The 10,936-nt window shown below is 42.6% G+C and overlaps 1 long non-coding RNA gene across 1 annotated transcript; it reads left to right on the top strand.

Annotated features, from left to right (window-relative positions):
* Positions 1–7,767: 7,767 nt before the first annotated feature.
* LOC129421296 (uncharacterized) lies at positions 7,768–10,643 on the top strand. The gene is made up of 6 exons (XR_012371705.1): positions 7,768–8,036; positions 8,717–8,863; positions 9,182–9,279; positions 9,416–9,536; positions 9,617–9,731; positions 9,871–10,643. It is a non-coding gene; the product is annotated as an uncharacterized lncRNA (long non-coding RNA).
* The last annotated feature ends 293 nt before the right edge of the window (positions 10,644–10,936 follow it).

Genomic DNA, 10,936 nt, shown 5'->3' with positions numbered 1-10,936 from the left:
CCAAATTCTCCGGCGTTCGTTTCACTACGGTGAGAGCTGCCGATGCGCACGTCCTCCGTGCGGAGATCGCTGTCTTATTGGCGAAAGACGCGATTCAGCCGGTCCCTCCAGCCGAGATGAGGTCGGGGTTTTACAGCCCTTACTTTATTGTACCCAAGAAAAGCGGCGGCTTGCGACCGATCCTGGACCTGCGTTCGCTGAACCGTGCACTTCACAGAATGCCGTTCAAAATGCTGACGCCCAAACGCATATTTCCATGCATTCGTCCAAACGATTGGTTCGCATCTATCGACCTGAAGGACGCGTACTTTCACGTATCGATTCTCCCCCGACACAGGCCGTTTCTCCGCTTTGCGTTCGAGGGGCGAGCATACCAGTACAAAGTCCTCCCATTCGGGCTCTCTCTGTCGCCCCGTGTATTCACCAAAGTAGTGGAGGGGGCTTTACAACCCCTGAGAGAGAGAGGTGTGCGCATTCTCGCGTATCTGGACGATTGGCTAATAATAGCTCAAACACGTCAGACGCTGTGCGATCACAGAGATTTAACTTTAAAACACCTCGCTCGTTTGGGTCTTCGGGTCAACTGGGAAAAGAGCAAGCTTTGCCCCGTGCAGAGAATCTTTTTTCTCGGTATGGAACTGGACTCGATCGATTTGACAGCTCGTCTAACAGAAGCGCGTGTACAGTCGATTCTGACTTGCCTGAATACATTCAAGAGCAAGAGCGCGGTCCCGCTGAAACAATTTCAGAAGCTGTTGGGGCATATGGCAGCAGCCGCAGCTGTAACTCCGCTCGGACTGCTTCATATGCGACCGCTTCAGCGTTGGCTTCACGATCGAGTCCCGAGGAGAGCGTGGTTGCGCGGCATTCACCGTGTTATCATTACACCTGCGTGTCGTCGCACTTTCACTCCGTGGTTAGACCGTGCGTTTCTCCGAGCCGGTGTGCCTCTGAGACAGGTCTCCAGGCATGCGATAGTATGCACAGATGCGTCAGACACGGGGTGGGGGGCCACGTACGATGGGCTTGCGGCTTCGGGGGTCTGGACGACACCCCAGCTGCATTGGCACATAAACTGCCGGGAAATGTGGGCTGTATATCTTGCGCTCGTCCGTTTCAGCAACGAGTTACGGGGCAAAGATGTATTAGTTCGAACAGACAACACTGCGACCGTGGCGTACATCAATCGTCAAGGCGGTTTACGCTCGCGTCACCTGTCGCATCTCGCCCGTCACCTCCTCACATGGAGTCAGAAGAATTTGAGGTCTCTTCGTGCCATTTACATCCCGGGCACGCTCAATGTAGAGGCGGATGCGCTCTCTCGGGCTGCGCGTCCCGGCGAATGGCGACTCCACCCCATTGCGGTTCAGCAAATTTGGAGACGTTTCGGCAAAGCGCAGATAGATCTGTTTGCTTCCCCAGAGACGACCCATTGTCGCCTGTTCTATTCACTAGCCGACGACTCGCTCGGCGTGGATGCATTGGCACACAGCTGGCCGCGAAACATGCGCAAATACGCGTTCCCTCCGGTGAGCCTCATTGCGCAGACCTTATGCAAAATCCGGGAGGACGAGGAGAGCGTGCTGTTGGTGGCACCGTATTGGACAACCAGGAGTTGGTTTCCAGAACTCTCTCTCCTCGCGACAGCCCCTCCGTGGAAGATTCCCCTGAGGAAGGACCTTCTTTCTCAACAAGAGGGCACATTATGGCACCCGCGCCCCGACCTGTGGAACCTCCATGTGTGGTCTCTGGACGGGGCACGGAGGATATGAGTGATTTACCGCAAGAGGTATCTAACACTATTGCTGCTGCGCGAGCGCCGTCTACGAGACAGGCTTACGCGCTTAAATGGAACCTGTTTGTCGACTGGTGTTCTTCCCGAAGTGAAAACCCCCGAGAATGCCCGATTAGTGTTGTGCTTTTATATCTCCAGCGTCGTTTGGAGAATAGGCTGTCACCATCCACTATTAAAGTCGATATCGCTGCGATATCAGCTCACCATTCACCCGTAAACGGTAGAACAGTGGGTCAGCACGACCTAGTCATTAGATTTCTCAGAGGCGCTCGAAGACTGAATCCTTCGCGTCCCCCCTCTATTCCTCCTTGGGACTTGTCCTTGGTGCTGAAATCACTCCAGGAAGCCCCATTTGAGCCTCTGCATAGTGTGAGTGTTAAATTTCTTACAATGAAAACATTAACTCTCCTTGCTTTGGCTTCTGTTAAGAGGATAGGGGATATTCATGCATTTTCGGTCGATGAATCGTGCCTTCAGTTCGGGCCGGCTGCATCCAGCGTAACACTGAGACCCCGGCCCGGCTTTGTGCCCAAAGTTCCCACCACTCCTTTTAGAGATCAAGTGGTGAATCTCCAAGCACTGCCTTTGGAGGAGGCAGAACCAGCCATGGCTTTGTTATGCCCTGTTCGTGCACTACGTGTGTATATAGACAGGACGCAAAGTTTCAGGACCTCAGACCAGCTCTTTGTTTGTTACGGTGGTCAGCAGAAAGGAAAAGCTGTCACCAAGCAGAGGATGTCCCATTGGATTGTGGATACTATAGCCCTTGCATATCAAAAGCAGAATGTGCCTTGTCCATTTAATTTACGTGCCCACTCTACACGCAGTGTGGCATCATCTTGGGCACTGGCTCGCGGTTCCTCGCTAACAGATATTTGTAGAGCTGCAGGCTGGGCGACACCTAATACGTTCACAAGATTCTATAGTGTTCGTGTCGAACCGGTTTCCACTCGGGTTCTTTCTACTAACTAGTTAAGAATGCCGAGGGTCGGCTCGTGTGTCGGCTTGGAGCCTCTATTTTGGTGCTGCACATTTGCACCATTATGGAAGGCCATCGGGGCAAAAACGTCTAAAAAACTGTTTTTGCCTCTCCTCCACCGCCCTGATAGCTGGTGTTGCGGAGCATCCGCTGTCAACCTATCACTGATGTATTCTCTGTAAACCTGTGTAGGCTAGGCGTCCACATTTGTCCCCTACGTGGGGTTCATTTGTGTGTATAGTCCGTGGGGTTCTAATCCTCCACGTTTTTCCTTAGCAGAGCCTGCTCTGCATACCATGTATTGTTCAGAGACTTTATTGAGCAACCTGTCGGCTGTTTCATATATTTTTATGTCATCCATTTAACCTTCTTAGGGGATGGCTTCCGCAGTGTTCTAGCTCCGCTCAGTTTAGACGCTTCTCCCAGTTCGCTGCTTCACTATCGTGGGTTAAGGAACAGGTAGTGACCGGCCTTCTGCATTTCGCCTTAGGTTCCGCCCCTTATGTGGAGGGCGGAGGGCTTTTGCAGGCACTGGAAGGGTTCAGCTGCAGTGGCGTTTTGGTAGGGATTCCCAATTCGTCGGTCACGACGTGACGTCGTAGTGACCGACTGAAAGGGAACGTCTCGGTTACGTATGTAACCCTCGTTCCCTGAAGGAAGGGAACGGAGACGTCACGTCCCGTCGCCACAGTTTGCTGTTCCATTGCTGTTCAGGCCGGGCACTGTTGCTCGGCTTCTCAGCAATAATATAGCTGATTTGGTATTATGCACCTGTGCCTTATATACGCACCTGGCGGGGCGGCGCCGGCATTATGCAAATACCTGCATGCCAAGTTCATTGGCGTTTTTGATAGTTCTCGAAGTAGATAGGTCACCCGCGAAGCGGTTCCCAATTCGTCGGTCACGACGTGACGTCTCCGTTCCCTTCCTTCAGGGAACGAGGGTTACATACGTAACCGAGACGTTCTCTTAACCCAAGTTCTGCTTATTGAGTTGGATTTCTCTGTAGTAGAAGGTGGGGTTGGTGTACTGGGACTACAACTGGATTCATATTTGGGAAACTGAGAAAACTGCAAGTCTGACACCTCAATTTTATGCTCACTGAAGGAAAAAGTCCGACTTACAGCCTATTTTATTTCCCCAGTCCAGAAAACAAAAGTACAGTACATTTTTATCTACATACACCGCGGGTCACCCTAAATGGAAGTTGCAGCCATGTTTCTACAGTAGCCCAAACTGGACAAACTGCTCTATAGAGCACTTCATTGGTCCTGTCCCAAATGGCACACATTCGGTCTCGTAGCCTTAAATCGCACGTGCTCGCTTAAGCCGAAAGTATACTAGGGACGTCCGCGTATGCGAGCCGTCGCATGACGTCATTTTCGTCATCAGGAGGGTCCGCGGCAGCCCAAAATTTGAGACCGCGCGGACAGTGCGCGTACAGTCCGCGTACGACAGCGCATGCGCATGAAAATATTTAGACAGGACACTCCACTATAAACAATTATACAAAGGAAATAGACAGCATTTGCACACACACTATCGTTTTTCTTCTTTAACTTTTACTTCTTCCAAGAACAGAAAGCTGTGGAGCATGTGTGTTTGATTCCTGTTCTTTGTTGTCTTGTTGTTTGTTCTTAACTGTGTTTGCAATGGTGGATCAGGTACTTTTCTTCACCTATCCTAATGTTTTAATGTACTGTAAATGTCTCCAAATCAGTGATGCCCTGACAGCCTGTTAGACTAATAATTTGAAAAAGAAATCATTTGTATTGCGTATAGTGTTGAACGCGCCCATCCGCGTGTAGCTGCGGGGACTATACTCGGAAAGCTGCACGGGCGCGGTCGCGTGCGCGCGCGAGCCGGACGCGGACGCGGAAAAAAAGTATACCCGGGCCTTTAGTCTATGACTCTGTAGGGTGTCCCATCTGTCATATTTATCAGCGCCCCCTTTGCACCCTTGATGCGGTCTTCGGTGAAGCCCACACACTTTACCAACCCAGAAGTCCTTGCGAAAGAGTAATCAGATGATGTATGGGAGGAGTTCACCACTGTTCTTCCTATTTCTGGTGTAACAGTCGAGACTGTCCCATAATACAAGGGGTGGGGTGAGATGTGGACTGAACCATTGGTCACAATTCACAATCTCACCACTAGATCCCACTACAGATCTACACCAGGGTTCTCCAACCCTGCTCCTCGTGAGTTACCATCCTGCAGATTTTAGCTGCAACCCCAATCAAACACAGGTGAACCAACTAATCAAGCCGTTCAGGTTTGCTTGATAATTACAGACAGGTGTGTTGGACCTGAAGTCTGCAGGATGGTAGCTCACCAGGAGCAGGGTTGAAGACACCTGATCTACACAGTGGACCTTTAAGTGGACCTTTGGGACAATTGTTTTTTCTTATAATTAAGGGTTTGCCACTATTTATTGTCAAATATTTGTTGGCTCACAGTCCAGAATTTATATTTATACCCCAGTAGTATGGTGTCTTTGAAAATAATGTTTTTTCTCCCTTTTTGATATTTAATGAATGTCCAATACATCCTTTACAATGCAGTGAAGTGTGAAGATCAGTGCAAAATCAGAGCAGCAACAGTGCTTTGTTCCATTAAATTCTTCCCTACAGCGGGAAAATCTTTCTTACTAATGATAATTTAAGTGACAAAATAAGCTGTATCGGATACATAATTGGATTTGGAATCAAGGATCCAATGATCCACGTGGATGAACACAATGTTTGAGGGCTTAGCATCAAACAGAGAGTGCATATACACTCTAAAAACAAACGATGCTAAATAGCACTAAAACTGGTTCACTGGCTCGTAATCATAGAGGTTTCATAGATTGTACCTTTGGGGTACAATATTATATCCTAAGGACTAGGGATGTAACGATTAATCGTGCAAATGTGCGTTTTCTCAATGAATTAATTTTAATGAATTACTGTGAAATCCCGGCACATCCGAACGCCAGGGGGCGCTCTCATGCAGAAACTCCCTTTGTGCCACAGAAGTAGCAGCATTACAAACGCTATTCCAAGAAATGTCTACAGGAATATTTATATCGCCAAATTGTTTCAGGTATTTTTATGATAATAAAGATTATTTTGAATGATTTTTATTTAACGAGTGTTGCTTTTCTAAATGCACGTTATAAACGACTCTGACTCATAATGATTTTAGATTGATAAGGACTTCCTACTGACCAAATGCTGTAGTACACACACAAGCTGTGCATGAAACAAAGAATCGCAGCCTTGCGATTCAGAATCAATTTTAATGGGAGACGCGATTTAATCGTTACATCCCTACTAAGGACCTATTGTGTAACTTAAGGAGCAATTTTGTTCCAGTTCATTTTTAGTTAACTGTACCTTTAAAGGTACACAATAGAACCTTAAGGTACATGTACTCCAAAAAGTACAACATTGTATTATGTTTCATATACTTGTAAAGGTACAAAACAGATCCTTAGGGTAGGGATGGCAATCAGGATTTTTGCAAGCGATGGCGAGTACTGATTTCTTGTCGTTATGATCGGCCGATACCAGGATATGTTGTATACGCTGTTTGATGGGGATGTAAAGACGCATCACACTGCATGTTAGGACTGGAGTGCAGCCTCATAGAAAATAAACTGTAAAAAAATTACAGTATTTTTACAACCTGTTGCTTGTGTGCAACCTGCAAATTTGAAACTTTGCCTTGTAAAAATGCTCGCACTGTGTCAAAATTGTCTCAAATTGCACCTGCATTCAGGAGCCCTATGATGACAAAAGTTTATAGAAAGATTGAGTACCGATCGAGTCGTTTAATGCGATGCTCGACCTAGTCCCCAGGACACATATGTAAAGTTTTAGCTCAAACTGAAAAAAAAATGATTATGGCCCCAATTAAATGAAGCATAATTCAATTTAGCTAGTTTTAACTATTTAATTTAAGTTTTTGATTTTAATTAATATATATTAATAGGTTTTAAGCAAATTGCATGTCTCTTAAATCCAAGTCATGTCAATTAATTAAATTCAGTTTAAAAAAATAGGTTGGTTCTTTGCGCATGCGCGCAAATGTACATTTTTCCCTGGTACTACAAGAAGTTTCCAGTCAGGTTTACGGTCGATCTGAAGTTGGGATATTTCAGCCCTGGAGTTTTGCTCAGTCGGTCTATTTTCACAGTAAGTAATATTTCATGTAATACAGCACCTTTTATAACATTGAATACTTTTATAAACTTAAAATACGCCGTTTATAAGAGAGCTCCTCCAGGCCGAGTGTCGGAGGCAATCACAGCCGTTACGATATAACGTAAACAAATACCACACGACTCCGAGAGCGATATTGCTTTTATACAGAAGTTCGACGGCACAAGTTTGAAAAACAAAAACTAGAAAACAACAACGGAGTTATTTTAAAAGCCTCTTTGTTTGGGAACTACTTTCTTCCGCCACGGATTTGAGGGCAGGGAGAATGTAACACTCGGCTGCTTTGAATCTCATAAAAATTTGATGGACAGAATAGCCGTTTCTTTACATTAATATTTTAAATCAACTGTCCCATTAGGTTTGGCCCATTTAAACGACTGTAATTCCTAAATCCTAAAGACAAATTGGAATTTGTGAATACCCTCTAAGAGTGTGCACTCTGTCCCAATATTTATAGAGGGCACTGTATAATATATGGGGTATACAAGGGTGTCATAGTTTTTGTAATTACCCTTGTAGACTTGTCAAAGTGTTATGAATCAGAACAATCTCTAATAACAGCTTATTTTTATTTAAATGTAGTACAGTCAACCAAATGACTTATTGAAAGGAAAACATCATAATGGGCATATGTGTAATCAAAAAGAAAGAAGGTGTTCTTGGCGACTATGACGATATTGGAATCGTTGTTGGAGTGATGATTCTTTAGCCGCGTTAATCTGTGGCACAAGCCTGCATTGATGCTGGGTACAATCTATGTGCTTAATTTGGCGTACCCCAAAGAACTAAAATACTACTACACAGCAAAATCACCAGTGTTAAATTTTCAGGGATGGTGTTAAATACACAGTGTTGATGCTGTTTTAACACTATCTGGTAATAAAATAACACTGCCATTGCTAGGCCAGTGTTATATCCACGACAGTGTCAGTGTAAAACAAGGGTGTTATCAGATTTCACTCTGAGCGGTGTAAATCAAGCCACGCCTCCACTAAACATTTCCTGTCAGGGATTTTACCGCCATTTTCTTTTTAAGGAGGACTGAAGAGAGCAGGTAAATCTTATAATATTCACTTGGTTTAGTTAAATTAAACTGTTATTTCTCTGTCTGACTCTACGCAGCCATATGCCAAAAAACCTAAATAAGATATTTGTCTCATTTTATTTCCCCTTTGTTCGTTATTTGGTTCAGTTTCTTCAGAACTACCTTGTGTTACGTTGTTCCCTTGTTAGTTTGGTATAAAGTTAAACTGCTAGCTAAAAGTTTTAACCAAGAAGTATAATATTAACAGGAGATATGAATGAATGAAATAATTGAACCATGATAAAACGCGACATGCACTACAAATTGAAGGTATGAAATTAAGTTAAATGAAAGCTCGTTTATTCACCATATGATGCTCGTTATGAGGTAATCATATAGGCTAGATACCGTGAGTTAACGAGGTCGTTTACATGCACGTGAGTGCACGGATGTCGGTTAATTATTCAAATTACTGAAAAACATGGAGAAAACCGCAACCGCATCGTCATGTGTTTTTTTTAAGATGTATGCAAACAGGGAAAATATCGCCAAACCAACAATTCATTTTACCTCAGAATATGTATGCACAGATTGGATGCATTGTGTGTTGTAAGCTTTTCGTGGCACTAGATGTCAGACAGATGCAAATAGCAAATACATACCAAAGTGTAAAACGTGTATGGCGAACATTTGTTTTCCTGTCATTATAGATGCTAGTTTGGTAAAAGTACACACTGAGTGCTTCAAATCATTCAGAAGAGATGCTGTTTTTAAGGGCAGTTTATTAAAGAAGACCTGACATGGATGACTTCCAATGAGAAACGACTGCTAATACTTATATAAATTCATTACAGAAGGTAAGTTTATATATTTATACATATAAATCATTTTATTTGACATAACTGAACAGTTAACCAATCTTTTTAGTATATGCAGTTTTGTACATATTATGGTTATTAATCAGGCAAGAAAGTCACATGACCTGCTGCCAACTTTAATAAAAATATATTATCTTCTCATACATCGTTTTGCTATTGATATCATATTAAATAGCAATCAAATTGATTACTATTTTGAAAATGTATAATTGAAGATTCATATTGTCTTGAGTGCTGTATTTAATATGAAAAGAATGTTGAGTTTTCAGAGTCTTTATTGTCATTTTTTTGTGATAGGACCCTACCAGACTATATTTGAATACGGCATACCCATGAATTCTGGAACTGTTATTTCTTAACCCAGTTTGGAGGATAAGAGCTTACCAACTAGTTATGTGAGTACATACAGTACTTAAGTACTGTACACTGTCTCTAACATGATTATACTGAGATGATTTTGATTCAAATAACGGTTAAAACTGCACCCTTTTTGGTATTTTCTTGACCCTTTTTGTCTTTGAAAATCTGCAGAAATATGCTGAGGTGATGTATTGCAAAATAGCCAACATACAACAATTAAAGGATAATTGCAGACTACATCCTGATGAAGATATGGATGACCCTCTGTCTGGTCAACAGGAGTTTAAATATGGTAAGTGTAAATGGGTTTGCTACTTTTACGGTTTTAAAGTTGAACTGTATACTCATGGTGTTTAAATTCTGTTTTGCTAGGACGGGACAGTTATGTGGCAGCTCTTCCCTGGCTCATTCACCTCTTGCCTTCATTTGTGAAAGGAAGAAAGACTGGAGAGGGTCAATGTGCAACTGAAGCTTCTGATTGTGCTGTGTAAGTTTTTTGGTGTTTTGTTCTAGTTATTTATTCAGCAGTTAGTTTGCTTGCATTGTTCACCCCATGTAAATGCATACAAGTTCATAAATACACATCAAATACATTCATCAAATACACTCTTTTAAAACACTCTTAGGTGATGAGCATCAATCCATGCTTTGAGGTGGATGGATCAGCACAGCCCTGCCTGCTCTGCGTTGGGAACAGAAGTTGCATCCAGAGTTTTTGCATCATTCTGGACCAAAAAGCCATTCCCTGCATGATGATGACCACTGATGCAGCCTCCCACTACATCATGAGTAAAACAACTACAGAACTAAATACCAGGTTGGAACGTATTTAAGAAAAATGAAACGTTTTTTGAATTGAAATGTCTGTTTTGTTATGGAAAAATCTTTAGTATTGTGAAGGATAACATTTCTGCCTGCCAGTAAGGTAATTGCAGTGTATTTTAATGTTCATGTTTTGAGTAGGGAGGTTAATTTTGATTTCATTTGATTTATTAAAGACCTTATAATAAGTGGTTTTCATGTCACTGCGCTGTGGTATAAGATAACTTTCATTATTCCATACTGTATTTTGTTTCTAATTGTAGCTGAGGTATTTAAATAAGCAGTGTTAAATGCAAAGTATTGTGTGTATCAATGTAAATATTAAATGTGATTTACTTTAATAAAAAGAGGTTTTGCAATATTTCTTGTCATTTTTCTTTTATAGAAACAACCCATTAGCAACAAAAGTGGCTATTACTCAGTATTTTAACACTTAACATTGTTGAATTCACATTACACTGGTGTTGACCTTAAATTAGGAGTGTTAATTTTTAACACTGTATTTCTGTGCCAACACCAGTGTAGTGTGGAAACAACAATGAATAGTGTTGAACAAAGTGTCAAATTTAACAATATTGAGTGTTAAATTAACATATTATGGGTGTTGTTAAATTAACACTACACTTTTGACTAAATTAACACAGTGTAGTGTGGACACATATACACACTTTGCCGGTGTTAAATTTGACACTGTGGGTGTTATTTTAACACCAGTGATTTTGCTGTGTATGAATTTTTAGAAATTCATTATGCAGATGGATTCTAAAGCTCTCCCCAAAAATTCAAGGACTGAAAAACTTTTAATACTGAAATTTTGCAGCAGACATGTATGTGCATGCTCAGCATGAAATGTTAGTCCAGATGTCACAG

The sequence above is a fragment of the Misgurnus anguillicaudatus genome, chromosome 10, assembly GCF_027580225.2.
Source record: "Misgurnus anguillicaudatus chromosome 10, ASM2758022v2, whole genome shotgun sequence".
Lineage (NCBI taxonomy): Eukaryota > Metazoa > Chordata > Actinopteri > Cypriniformes > Cobitidae > Misgurnus > Misgurnus anguillicaudatus.
Note: the sequence above shows the minus strand (reverse complement) of the source record. Positions and strands in the feature narration are given on the sequence as shown.